Source organism: Ptiloglossa arizonensis, chromosome 14 (genome assembly GCF_051014685.1).
Source record: "Ptiloglossa arizonensis isolate GNS036 chromosome 14, iyPtiAriz1_principal, whole genome shotgun sequence".
In the NCBI taxonomy this organism is placed as follows: Eukaryota; Metazoa; Arthropoda; class Insecta; order Hymenoptera; family Colletidae; genus Ptiloglossa; species Ptiloglossa arizonensis.
The window spans coordinates 4,205,150-4,220,260 of record NC_135061.1 but is presented as its reverse complement, the minus strand read 5'-3'; the positions used below and the strand labels follow the sequence as shown (position 1 = coordinate 4,220,260).

Below are 15,111 nucleotides of genomic sequence, written 5' to 3'. Positions count from 1 at the left end.
AAGCATTAACTTTTCACCAGTTTCTTAAATTCAGTTTCGTTTGTGCAAAAGGTTTCGTCATTTTTGCATCCTCGAGGTCTCCAGGAAACTCAAAGAGAAAAAATAACTTTCTTGGAAAATTAGGCGCGTTAATAGATGTTTAAAGCATTGACTTTTCACCAGTTTCTCAATATTAATTTCTCAAATACACTTTTATTTGTGCAAAAGGTTTAAGGCATTAACTTTTCATCAGTTCTTCAAAGTTAGTTTCTCAAATTCAGTTTAGTTTGTGCAAAAGATTTCGACATTTTTGCATCCTCGAGGTCTCCAGGTAAATCAACGAGAAAAAATAACTTTCTTGGAAAACTAGGCGCGGTTAATTGACGTTTAAGGCATTGGCTTTTCACCAGTTTCTCAAAGTTACTTTCTCAAATTCAGTTTCGTTTGTGCAAAAGGTTTCGACATTTTTGCATCCTCGAGGCCCCCAGGAAACTCAACGAGAAAAAATAACAGTTTCTTGGAAAACTAGGAGCGTTAATAGACGTTCAAGGCATTGGCTTTTCACCAGTTCCTCAAAGTTACTTTCTCAAATACACTTTTATTTGTGCAAAAGGTTTAAGGCATTGGCTTTTCACCAGTTCCTCAAAGTTAGTTTCTCAAATACACTTTTATTTGTGCAAAAGGTTCAAGGCATTAGCTTTTCACCAGTTCCTCAAAGTTACTTTCTCAAATACACTTTTATTTGTGCAAAAGGTTTCGACATTTTTGCATCCTCGAGGTCCCCAGGAAACTCAACGAGAAAAAATAACAGTTTCTTGGAAAATTAGACCTGGTTAATAGACGTTCAAGGCATTGTCTTATCACCAGTTTCTCAAAGTTACTTTCTCAAATACACTTTTATTTGTGCAAAAGGTTTCGACATTTTTGCATCCTCGAGGTCCCCAGGAAACTCAACGAGAAAAAATAACAGTTTCTTGGAAAATTAGACCTGGTTAATAGACGTTCAAGGCATTGTCTTATCACCAGTTTCTCAAAGTTACTTTCTCAAATACACTTATATTTGTGCAAAAGGTTTCGACATTTTCGCGTCCTCGAGGTTCTCCAAAGAACTCAACGAGAAAAAATAACTTTCTTGGAAAACTATGCGCTTTAATAGACGTTTAAGGGCACGAAAAATCCGTCTCGATAGCGTCCTGAGTCTCGCGTCGCTGAACCGGTACCGCGGCTCAACTTACAAGAAGAGGATCCGTTTCCCTAGTTACCATTCGTTTCGGAACCGCACAAAGTGCACACGACGATGGTACATGTTAATAGCGAAGTTCCTAGCAAATACAGTATTTCTCGAGAAGGGTCCAAAGCCTGTGACAACTTCTCGGACAAGTAGCTCTGGTGTAACTTGGGGGTAGCTTCTGGTCCGGGTTTATTAGGACCTGGACGCGGTCTTAGCGTAGCTTTGTTACAATCTGTGTGTCATAGTCCGGATCTAGCTGGTATCACTTAGCTGGTGTTTTATCGCCTCGACATAAATACGTCCGAACGAACGCAGGCGCTGTCAGGAAAGAGTTAAACGCAATACGCATCGTAGACCGAGTTCTCCGGTATAGTGTCGTTCGCGTGGAGACGTGGCTTTAGTCGTCCGATGCGCAATAGACTCGCGCGAAATTTCGTATTCGCGTACGGACAGCTACGACAGTTTTACGAGTCGAATGCCCCGTTATCGAACGAAAGTCCCATGCAAGGCCCGTGCCGCAACACCGGCCGATTAGTCCCAGACGGTATGGGACCGGTTTGGTACACGTACGCGACTTCGAGCCGGCTCGAAAATTTTATTGCAACGCACGCGTACCGGATGCACTTGCCATCTTTTATTCCTAGAGAGCTTTCACGGTCAGCTGTCCGGGTCTAGCGATGCTTTTTAAATTTCTCCCGCCCATTTGCAGCACGTTTAAGCTGCATCATGTGCAGGTCTGTTTAGGCTGATTTCAAACATCAACGACGTTCAACCAACGACTGACCCGTATCACCGGCTCGTGGTTCATCGTACGTGCAGTAACGAGCATCGGAATTATTTACGGAGTTTATTAACGATACACCGTTTAAAACGAGCGATACGCAATATTGTATAGCAAAATATTTTTTTATAGCCTTTTTCGCGCGCCCGCGGATTTTTGCGTGACCGCAGCACTCGTAGTGGCAGTTTGAAAGATTTTCACCAAAGAGTCAAACTTATTTTGAATACACCGATGTGTATTAAACCAACGGAACCGAAAAGTTCTCAGAAATGGGCAAACGTACCAGTTGCAACTTGTAAAATGGGAGTCGTAGGTTCGCGGATTATTTCGTGCTTTGATGCATATTAAGGGTGTCTCGATGGCATCTGTTGGAATATTTTACCATGGGTCCTGCATCGGACCTGTCCCGTGACAATCTTGCGGTGGATGATCCGAAATTGTACGTTTTCGATTATAATCTGTTTTCGCAGATTGACAGATTACAGGCCCCAGTCGCCACGCAGAAAATGTTAGGTATTAATAATTTCAGGAATGTAGATAATTGGCTGTAAGAGCTCAACTGTCCACTATCTTCGTCACTTTGCTCGATGGAAGCGAGTGCAGCTTCTTTTCCAATTTGTTTGTTTTGACGCACGAAGGTGATCATTATACATGCATCGAAACCATAAAATCTCTCGATACCGCGAACCCATAATGAAATCCTCGCACGCTGTACTCGTACTTTTTACTTTTTTTCACCGCTTCTGTGAAAGCAGCTGTTGTGACGTTACAACGTATTTCTTGGGATGAAATTAATTTCCCAGCGTATCAAGCGTGTGTCTGAAATTATCGAGTTATTACGCTTAATATTCTACGTATAGGTAGCAATCACGACCGCGAGATACCATTCTGCGAGAGTAGATTAAAATCAAAGGCAAACAATTTCGATCCTTACCTTGGTAGTGTATCGAGTTTTTGATGTTTCGAATCACACGAGATACAAGGTGTCACGTGAAATTTTTCCAGCACGTCGAATAACAAAACATAACGTTCGATTTACACTTGGAGAGAATTTCGCGACTGGTAAACAACACGAGTCGATTTTCATTCCTTATGGAGATAAGCGTTGCTCGGTCTTGATTCGAGTAGCTATTGATAAAGCTCACGATAAACGTGGATCGTATATGATGACAAGTTTACACCTACGTTTCGATTAGTCTATTTTCCTTCAGTATGTTTCGTACGGTAAAACTGTCGTGATTATTCACTCCAGTGTGAATTTGTTATCTCTTCACGTTTGAGATTCTGGAATTGGATCGTACTTGCAGACGTGGAGCCTGCAATTTCTACAATATCATTAAATGGTGCAACGTAAACGACTGTAGGTAGTTATTATTTCTCATTGTTGCGACAACTCGATAACTCTTAACGATAGTTTCGGTTTCGAACCACCTGTCAAACGTTCTGATGAATTGCTTTGGTGATTACATGGCATTTCTTTTCTATCACGACCATGTTACGATACTTTGGGGTATATCGAGTCTAGATCACAGCGTAGCTAGTACCTGTTGAATCTACGTTTTGGTAGAACCGGAATGCAATAAGCTTGCAACACTGTAAACCCATGACTCGTTTATTGTAACGAAAAATACAGGAAAATTTAAGATCTGTCGGATCTCAAACGTAAACTATACCAAATTCACAGTACCTCCTCTCTATACGTTATTGGGAACCTAAGAGTTTCAGTGTGTCTAAAATACGTTATCTTATAGCAAACTCAAAATCTGCTCTCTCCAGTAGATCTTAAATTCCCAAGATTTAGTAGTTCCACGTCATATAGCGAAGCTACAATTTTCATACCACGTTTGTATCAACTTAGAATCCGTTCTCTGTTCGTTGCTGTAGACCTAGGCTTTGCTCTTCCATTGGACACGATAGGCAAACGTTACGAAAGGTTCAGAGTCTGTTAGACCCAATCTCGCGCAAACTTAAGTTGTCCCGAGTTTATGACGCAGTTATCCTACGATATACCTTCATTCGAACCAAGTCGTATCCTCTTTCGGGATTTAACGTTTTTCCATTCGATGGTCCCCGAATATCGACGTATGCTTTTCGAAAACAATTCACAAGCCACTGACTTAGTAGTTCCACGTCGTATAGCGAAGCTACAATTTTCCGTACCACGTTTGTATCAACGTAGAATCCGTTCTCTGTTCGTTACTGTAGACCTAGGCTTTGCTCTTCCATTGGACACGATAGGCAAACCTTACGAAAGGTTCAGAATCTGTTAGACCCAATCTCTCCCAAACTTAAGTTATCCCGAGTTTATGGTGCAGTTATCCTACGATATACCTTCATTCGAACCAAGTCGTATCCTCTTTCGGGATTTTACTTTTTCCATTCGATGGTCCCCGAATATCGACCTTTTCGAAAACAATTCACAAGCCACTGGTAGCAGGAAGTGGCTCGCAGGTCCGAGGTTCAGCCTCGACCTAACCTCAAGTACCGTGACTCGTATCTAATGTTTGTCTCTCCGCGTGAAGTCGTATTCACGGCGCGTTTCGCTCGCGCAGCTAATTAGTATGTGCCGTGGCGGCACGTATTAGGCGGCGGTCACACTTGCATACGAAAGACACGCACACAGGTCGGAACATAGGTTACAACTGGCGCGTTCGCTGTTGAAAAAATCACTCGCTGGAATTTGAAGAATCCTCTCTTCGTTCCACTCTTTTTTTTTTTTCTTTTTCTTTAACCGCTTGTGCCTCTTCGAGGCATTACGGTGAGTTTTACATTCCGGGGGATATCTACTCCCTTTCACCGTGTTCCTCTGAGAAACTTTAACACTGGATTCACCAACCGGTCAATTTGACAGGTTCCAACTGCGTTTATAATTAAATTTACTGTAAATTGTATAGCATATTTTCCGAAGACGCGACCTTTCTACACGTGTGGACAATTTTACAAATTTCTCTTTTCTAGGATTCTTTTTTCTTTATTTTTCTTACCTACAGACAATTTTACAAATTTCTCTTTTCGAGGATCGTTTCTTCTTTATTTTTGTTACATACAGACAATATTACAAATTTCTCTTTTCTAGGATTCTTTTTTCTTTATTTTTCTTACCTACAGACAATTTTACAAATTTCTCTTTTCTAGGATTCTTTTTTCTTTATTTTTCTTACCTACAGACAATTTTACAAATTTCTCTTTTCGAGGATTCTTTTTTCTTTATTTTTGTTACCTATAGACAATTTTACAAATTTTTCTTTTCGAGGATTCTTTTTTCTTTATTTTTCTTACCTACAGACAATTTTACAAATTTTTCTTTTCGAGGATTCTTTTTTCTTTATTTTTGTTACATACAGACAATTTTACAAATTTCTCTTTTCAAGGATCCTTTTTTCTTTATTTTTGTTACATACAGACAATTTTACAAATTTCTCTTTTCAAGGATCCTTTTTTCTTTATTTTTGTTACATACAGACAATTTTACAAATTTCTCTTTTCGAGGATTCTTTTTTTCTTTATTTTTGTTTTATATGTACAAGATATACCTTAATATTCGTTCAAGAGGTATCCCAGTCCGGAGAATTCAAAAATAAATACTTTAATTATTGCATTTTCGTAACGTTTCGACACCTTTGTGGTGTCTCTCGATTCTTGAACCTTAGTATCTGTTTACAAATATATTTTCAAGATGGCGAGGGACACCTTGTTACTTTTGAGGTTTCATTTACGAGGGCGTTACAGTAACTGGTCACTTGTTGTTCGCGAAATGTATTAAGAAGACATTGAATCTGTGAAGCAAGTGGATTGGATATAGCAAACTAGGGATAAGTGCCATAAATTGGTCGTTACCCAACTTGTAATTGAACGAAAAGAACGCGTGTTTCTCAGAACGATCTGTTACAAACTGGCGACAGTAATATCTCAGAAACGACCGGACCGATTGACTCGCGCTTTTGCATAAATACATATTATAAAGTAAATGTCTCGCTGTCGTATGAGTCAAGATTGTGCAATAATTCATTTCTTCCAGTTCGAGCGTGTTTGCGAAATTAACGTTGAAAATCGAATTTCACATATCCTTAGATCGCCATTTGGTGAAATTAACGTTGAAAATTAAATTTTACATATCCTTAGATTACTATTTTGCGAAATTAACGTTGAAAATTAAATTTTACATATCCTTAGATTGCCATTTGGCGAAATTAACGTTGAAAATCGAATTTTACATATCCTTAGATTGCCATTTTGCGAAATTAACGTTGAAAATTAAATTTTACATATCCTTAGATTACCATTTGGCGAAATTAATGTTGAATATTAAATTTTACATATCCGTAGATTGCCATTTTTACAAAATGTATATCATTTGGTCCGGTTCAAACCGTCACATTTTGAAATGCGTATTGCACAATATTTTTTTTTGACAATTAATCGAAATAGAATATACATTTACGCAAAACCTCGATAATTCGTATTCAATAGTTTTCTTTCTTTAAATTCGCGAAAGATCATCTCGAAAATGTTCCTTTCGAGTGAAACAGCTATCCTGGTAACAAGAATTATTGTACTTCGTTGTAAATTTTCCTTAAGCGTTGCTGTTAGTAGGAAACGTTTCAGTGACACGGATACGCGCTCGTTTTTCTCTCGATTAAAGCGAATTAATCGATAATCGTAGCCGTTGATACCGTGCAGGTGTATCTCTCGACGATATAAATAAATAGGAATAGCGCTCGATTGGTATGACACTTTAGCGTGCGTCACGGTACGACAATTATATTAATTAGTTCACGGGAGCATTAAAGTGCCTTTGATGCTCCTGTGCGAGTTCCCGTGGGGTATATTTCCCGCGTACGGATTCTCCGTGTCTGGAACGAGATTTATAGCACCTAAGATTAGTTTCTTTCCTTGGCTCGCATACCCTGGATCTCGATTTTTCCAATAAATCGCCCTGATAGCTCCACGGATCGAAAAATACGTTTGCTGCGTTCTTCGCTAATTCCAGAAACCCTAAAATCGCTAGTTCCTGGTAACTTGCAAGGGAAAGAGCTGCAAGTTCGATGCATTTACTGCATTTACTGCATTCGGTAAGTTGGATGCATTTACTGCATTCGATAAGTTGGATGCATTCACTGCATTCGATAAGTTCGATGCATTAACTGCATTCGATAAATTCGATGCATTAACTGCATTCGATAAGTTGGATGCATTAACTGCATTCGATAAATTCGATGCATTCACTGCATTCGATAAGTTGGATGCATTCACTGCATTCGATAAGTTGGATGCATTAACTGCATTCGATAAGTTGGATGCATTCACTGCATTCGATAAGTTGGATGCATTCACTGCATTCGATAAGTTGGATGCATTCACTGCATTCGATAAGTTGGATGCATTCACTGCATTCGATAAGTTGGATGCATTCACTGCATTCGATAAGTTCAATGCATTAACTGCATTCGATAAGTTCGGTGCATTAACTGCATTCGATAAGTTGGATGCATTCACTGCATTCGATAAGTTGGATGCATTCACTGCATTCGATAAATTCGATGCATTCACTGCATTCGATAAGTTCGATGCATTTACTGCATTCGATAAGTTGGATGCATTAACTGCATTCGATAAGTTCGATGCATTAACTGCATTCGATAAGTTCGATGCATTCACTGCATTCGATAAGTTCGATGCATTTACTGCATTCGATAAGTTGGATGCATTAACTGCATTCGATAAGTTCGATGCATTCACTGCATTTAATTATGCAAGATAGTCGTTGAAAGATTAAATATTCTTCTTCGTCAAACTTCGAACAACATTGCTCCCCTGGAAAACATTAACCGACAAATTGACAATAAGTTGTCAAATTTTCGTTAAATTTGCGAGAAGAAATATTTAATATCGTAAATTTTTTCGAAACTCAATTATCAGTTACGATTTTTCGAGCCTACTCTCAGGGACCACACCGTGTAACATTTTTTTTTTATTTCATTCGTTCTTTTTCCTCTCTCTTTGAAGTTAAACCGTGAACACGCGAAATGAAATTCGAACGTTTCAAAGGTCGTATCCCTTTTGTGATTTTGTAGTTTTTCCAGCCAGTCGCGAACGACTAAATTAACGAGCGGTCTCTGTACACACCGATTGCGGTAATAACCGCGAGACGCGATTATGAGGGAAAAAAAAAAAAATCAAATGAAATATTCCGGATCGGGCGTGGTGCACGTCCCACACGGCGGAGTCTCGCCTGTCTCTCGCCTTTCTATCCTCTGCTCGAAGCGTTAGCTGCCTCGAACCTCAACGTTGGAACTATCGACAGATTTAGGAATATTAAACTTTAACCCTGTACAAATTTAAAAAAAAAACCAATCGACGAGAAAGAAGAGAAATTTTTCAAATCGACCACGTGTGTAGAATGAAAAAAGTCAGGAGAAAACACACTATGGAATTCAAAGGAAATTTCATTATCGAAGCAGTTGGAACGTCATCTCGACTGCTCGGAAAATCTAACGTTAATAGACATCGATGTCTGACAATTGTTTGTCTATTAGTCGTTCGAATATTGTCACTGGTTCTCGTCGTGTTATCGTAGAAACATCAACGATTACCTTTTCTGGAAATCGACGCATGAGAGGACAATGTTCTAAAAGAATTTCAAACCAATTGAAATATCTCGTAAATGGAAAAAGACGTGCAATTTTTGCGTGCATTTCCCAACGAATGACGCGCGACAAAAAGGTGTCGTTTATTTGCAGTCATTTCGTAAGGAGAAATATAGGAATAGGTTTATGGACATTTCCTAACGAGAGATCTAGAAAATGTGCCATTTTTGCGGGGATTTACCGAGGATTATGCAAAAAATTGTGTCGTTTATTCGTAACCGTTTCGTAACGAATATAGAGCAATTTATTTTCACTATTTTTGTGTATTCGTTTTTGGAGATTATCGAATATTAAGCGTGGAAAGGGTTACGATTTTTGCGAGCCATTTGTTTGTAAATATTCTTGAGAGGTTACTCAATAATAATTATAATTGATCCACGAGGTAACTAAAATCAGTAAACATGGAGAATTTATTCGTATTTAGAACTTTCCTTATTTTTTGGCACATTGAATTGTTTTGCCTGTTGTGAAATATAATCAACGAACTATAATTAGTGAAACGTTTGCAAAGAATTTTTTCTATACCAGACCTCGTAGCCGAAAAGATTAACATGGAATATTTTCAGCAGATTGGCGAATAAACGAAACGAATGCGTTCTCGAAACTTGTCGTGCAACTTTAAACCATTGTTAACCGGTTCAGAAATAAACACGGGAGAATTCGGATATGTTCGGAGCTGATAAGGGTTTAATGCGAACAAAGGGAAATAGAAAAACCGTCTGAAAAGGTGCAGAGTGATTCTTTTGTAGTCAATTTGTTGTATCGATTCTTTCATACACGGTGCGCATTGTCGCGAGTTTATTATTGCGTTTTAATCTGTTTTTGCGCCGAAACCCAGTAAATATTACAAAGTACAATGAAATCGACCAAGTTGGTATCGCGTTCGAAAAAAACTTCGATTTCCCCGAATTACAAAGCTTTGTAAAAAAATATTTTATTCCACATTTTCGACTTTATTTTTACACTATGAGGTTTTTCATTGTATTAAAAATTCCAGCCCGTGCACCAGAGATCAGCAAAATTCTTCTCTAAATAAAAATGTCGGATGAAAAATTGTCTATTATTTTTACACGTCGAATGGAGAATTGCAATTCGAATTGCAGAATTGCATGTTTCGTAACGAACTTGTTATTTTTATTTATCTAGTATTCGAATCAAGTTCCTACCATCCCTGTTGTACACTTTGTCGGATAAACGGTAACAATAATACACGTTTCGATGATATCGATACGTAAATATTACAAAGTACAATGAAATCGACCAAGTTGGTATCGCGTTTGAAAAAACTTCGATTTCCCCGAATTACAAAGCTTTGTAAAAAAATATTTTATTCCACATTTTCGACTTTATTTTTACACTATGAGGTTTTTCATTGTATTAAACATTCCAGCCCGTGCACCAGAGATCAGCAAAATTCTTCTCTAAATAAAAATGTCGGATGAAAAATTGTCTATTATTTTTACACGTCGAATGGAGAATTGCAATTCGAATTGCAGAATTGCATGTTTCGTAACGAACTTGTTATTTTTATTTATCTAGTATTCGAATCAAGTTCCAACCATCCCTGTTGTACACTTTGTCGGATAAACGGTAACAATAATACACGTTTCGATGATATCGATACGTAAATATTACAAAGTACAATGAAATCGACCAAGTTGGTATCGCGTTCGAAAAAAGTTCGATTTCCCCGAATTACAAAGCTTTGTAAAAAAATATTTTATTCCACATTTTCGACTTTATTTTTACACTATGAGGTTTTTCATTGTATTAAAAATTCCAGCCCGTGCACCAGATATCAGCAAAATTCTTCTCTAAATAAAAATGTCGGATGAAAAATTGTCTATTATTTTTACACGATGAATGAGAATTGCAATTCAAATTGCAGAATTGCATGTTTCGTAACGAACTTGTTATTTTTATTTATCTAGTATTCGAATCAAGTTCCTACCATCCCTGTTGTACACTTTGTCGGATAAACGGTAACAATAATACACGTTTCGATGATATCGATACGTAAATATTACAAAGTACAATGAAATCGACCAAGTTGGTATCGCGTTCGAAAAAAGTTCGATTTCCCCGAATTACAAAGCTTTGTAAAAAAATATTTTATTCCACATTTTCGACTTTATTTTTACACTATGAGGTTTTTTATTGTATTAAAAATTCCAGCCCGTGCACCAGATATCAGCAAAATTCTTCTCTAAATAAAAATGTCGGATGAAAAATTGTCTATTATTTTTACACGATGAATGAGAATTGCAATTCAAATTGCAGAATTGCATGTTTCGTAACGAACTTGTTATTTTTATTTATCTAGTATTCGAATCAAGTTCCAACCATCCCTGTTGTACACTTTGTCGGATAAACGGTAACAATAATACACGTTTCGATGATATCGATACGGAGTTCTAGAACGAAGGATTCTCCTGTTTGAACTCGGACAGAAAAACTCGGTTGTTAAGCGGCTAAATTTAACGAATCGTTCCCTCCGATAAAGAATAGATAAATCCGTGGTGTAGTTGTTTCGTTCGCGTAGAAAACGCGTGGAAACCTTGAAAGGCGCGAGCAGAAGAGTCGCGTCTCGTCCGCGGGAACGAACTTAAACGCTTCGTTACAATTGCGAAACATTTTCCGCGAACCGCGCTCGCTGCGGAGAAAAACTCGCTCGATGAAAATCTAGGCTATCCTTGTCTTCCGTCGGGAAATGATCTTCTTGCCGTTTCGTCGTGGTTGCGTCGATGATCCCAAAGCGTAGCAAAAATTACGTATCCATTCCATCGATTTTTTGCCACGCGTAGACAAACGAGGTCTAATTGTACTCGAGCGAAACTAGCATCCACGCGTGTGGACGTGAAACACGGAGGGTTACTTTTTCCTTAGCTTCTGCAAGTAGACGGAGAATGAATAACAATGGTCGAAAATTGCTATTTTTTGTACTAGTCGAGTCTTACGTGCGTTCCGTGGTATCTTGGAACAGTAGTTGTTCAATTCTGCAGTAGTTGTTCAATTCTGCAGTAGTTGTTCAATTCTGCATATATGCAGAATGTTCGAAAGTAAATGTTTGAAACAACGTCGAACGTTGAAGATACGAGCGCAAATTTGACCACTTTTGGAATTTAAAGGAGTAAAATATCCTCTACTTCCGTTTTGAAGGTTACCTCAAGGTCAAGGTCAATGTCTCTTCAAACGACATTGCTGTACTTTGTTCTTGATATTTGGTCGGAGAAAAAGAAAAGAAAAATGAATTCAACCGTATACATCGGAATGTCCAAGGTCACGCGAGATCACGAAGCACGCAATCGACATCTTTTTTATGCCAGGAAGGCCGTCCAAGATGGCCGAGTTCCTTTGGGAAACCCACTTGTAACGTGGATAATAAAGACACCGTATTAAATTGTTTCATTTGTAACTTTGAACGATCTCGAACGTAAATACCATTCCTCGTTGAATTTCTCTTCAATCTAAGAAGCATACGAAACCAGTAGACAGTCTCTGAAGCAATATTCAAGTACTAAATATAAAAATATTTACAATTACATCCCATGAGAGTCTACCTGGAAAATGGAGAACACAGTGCCTGTAACTCCGTCTCGTAGAAACGGATCATTCGTAAACGTTAAATGAATATTAATTTTCAGTTTCGTAGTATTCGTAGATACACTTTAGGTAAAAATGGTCCTCCAGCGTTTGGCACCTACCATTTTCGAGTAGTGTAGTTCAGCTCGTGGTAGGGAACCTGTTCCCCGTAGGAAAAGTTAAATAGTCGAGGGTAAAAATAGCGGTAGGGAATCGGTAACGGACGATCTGTCGCGAATCGGTTTATTTTCGAGGAAAGAGTTCCCCTTTCGTGAGATTGGTGAAAAGGTAGACGGGCATCGTCCGAGCGAGAACGCCGATAACCGATCGTTCGGTATTCCGCGCGTGGCGACAAGAGAGGAAAGTTCCTCGGCGTATATCGACGAGCGGAACTGCATGCCTCTTGTAATTCTGCACGGTCGTCGTCTTTTATGCAGGCTTAAATCACATTCTCGAAGAATGAGTCGACCCTTCGTAGAGAGAAACAGCTCGGGTTCGGTGGATTCTACCGGGTGAGTGGTACGAAATCGCTCGAGAGAGTATACGGTACGTTTTGATCCTTTTGTGGGAGGCCGGGCTTTACATGGGTCTCGGTCGCATTCTGATTCGGTGAGTCAATGCCGTAGCCGAGAAAGAAACGCTGATCGACGAGCGCGTTTACGTCTCGCGATACTTATTTTTATCGCCGCGTGAAAAACCACGGTAGGTTTAAGTTCGCGAAGATTTAGCGGTGAAATCGATTCGTACGTAAGACCGTAGTCGCGTGTTGGCGAACTACTGTATTTTCGTGCCAAGCCAGCACTCATTTAGCATCCCGATGAAACTTCGTACGCCGCGGGCTAGCCTCACCATTAGTTAGCCTCAGCATTGTAACCCAGATTCGGTGTACGACTGGATTCACCATTGCGTGGATCAGCTTCGTCCGGGACCACTATAGATCGGATACTCTATACGGCCACTGATACGCTCAGGTATATTCTAGTTCGGGTTCTACGCAAACTAATTCACCTATAAACTAGACCTGTCGTGGATCAGATATTGCGCAATCTTGATTTCCTATAATTTCGGCGTAATATGTACCAGGATGACCCGGTGTTATCTGGGTGTCGCGTAAGCGGGCTCGATACGACTCAGGACCTGAGTAACCTGATCGTAACCTACTTATTTCGTAGTCCACGCGGATCGTAACCTGGATATCTCGTTATCTAAGCCTTGTACAATCTAGGTATCGCGTAGCTGGATTCCTTGCAGTCTGGGTCTGGTCTGACCTAGGTACCTCGTAATCTGCGTGGAACGTAACACGGGTACATTCTAGTCGCAATACACTACAGGGACGTACTCTTTTGGTTTGATTATTTTCACTTAGGACGATTAAAATACAAAATCTCAGAGAATACATAACGATGGAGGTACGTCGAATCGACAGAGTGTGCTGACACTCTGTTTCTGTTCAAATTCTAGTGTAATTTAAGTATCTCCTTCTTGTGTCTATTATAATCTGGATACACGATTGTACAGACTTACGTAGTTTAATAAAGATACCTCCACTCTGGGTGTAGTCATACCTGGTAAATCATAGTCCAAGTTCAGTATATCCCGGACTTCTCACAGTCCAGGTCTACTATCACCTGGGGGTGTCTGTTATGACTAAGGCATATGTTTATTTAAACGTAGCATACCTTCATAGTGATTTGGGTTCGATAGAATCTACGAATATCATAATCTGGTTTAGACCATAACCTAAATATCTTACTATATAGGTTCGGTGTATGACTAAGGCATATATTTATTTAAACATAGCATACCTTCATAGTGATTTGGGTTCGATAGGATCTACGAATATCATAATCTGGTTTAGATCGTAACCTAAATATCTTACTATATAGGTTCGGTATATGACTAAGGCATATATTTATTTAAACGTAGCATACCTTAGATTCATAGTAGTTTCGATTTAATAGGACCTACGAATATAATCTGAGTCAGATAATAATCTAAATATCTTACTATATAGGTTCAGTGTATGACTAAGGCATATATTTACTTAAACGTAGCATACCTTAAATTCATAGTAGTTTCGGTTTAATAGAATCTACAAATATCATAATCTAGGTTAGATCATAACCTAAATATCTTACTATATAGGTTCGGTGTATGACTAAGGCATATATTTATTTAAACATAGCATACCTTCATAGTAATTTGAGTTTGATAGAATCTACGAATATCACAATCTGGGTTAGATCGTAACCTAAATATCTTACTATATAGGTTCGGTGTAACGTACGTACGCCATAAATGTAGTCCAACTTAGGTACCTCGTACTCTTGGTCCACTATAAACTAGATTCTAAGTATCGAGAACGTATTGACCCTTTCTTATACTAAGAATTTCGATTGTATCGTTGAATCAGAGTCTGGTACAATTTAGGTACTTTGTAGTCTCAGTATGCTACATAGATCCTAAGTTCTAGTGGACCAAGGGTACATCGGTCCTATGGAGAACATACTGACTCTTTTATATACTAACAATTTCAATTGTATCGTCGAATCAGAGTCTAGTACACTTTAGGTACCTCGTAGTCTTGGTGTACTGTTACATAAATTCTAGATTCCAGTGGACCAAGGGTATGTTGGTCCTGTCGAGAACATATTCAGCCTTTTTTATACTAAAAATTTCGATTGTATCGTCGAATCAGAGTCTGGTACAATTTAGGTACCTCGTAGTCTCAGTATGCTACATAGATCCTAAGTTCTAGTGGACCAAGGGTACATCGGTCCTATGGAGAACATACTGACTCTGTTATATACTAACAATTTCGATTGTATCGTCGAATCAGAGTCTGGTACAATTTAGGTACCTTATAGTCCTGCTACAACATAGATTCTAGG

The 15,111-nt window shown here is 38.8% G+C and overlaps 1 protein-coding gene across 14 annotated transcripts in view; it reads left to right on the top strand.

Moving 5' to 3' along the window:
- LOC143154311 (protein daughterless-like) overlaps positions 1 to 15,111 on the top strand; it is a 279,566-nt gene that overhangs the window by 226,512 nt on the left and 37,943 nt on the right. The window lies entirely within an intron of this gene.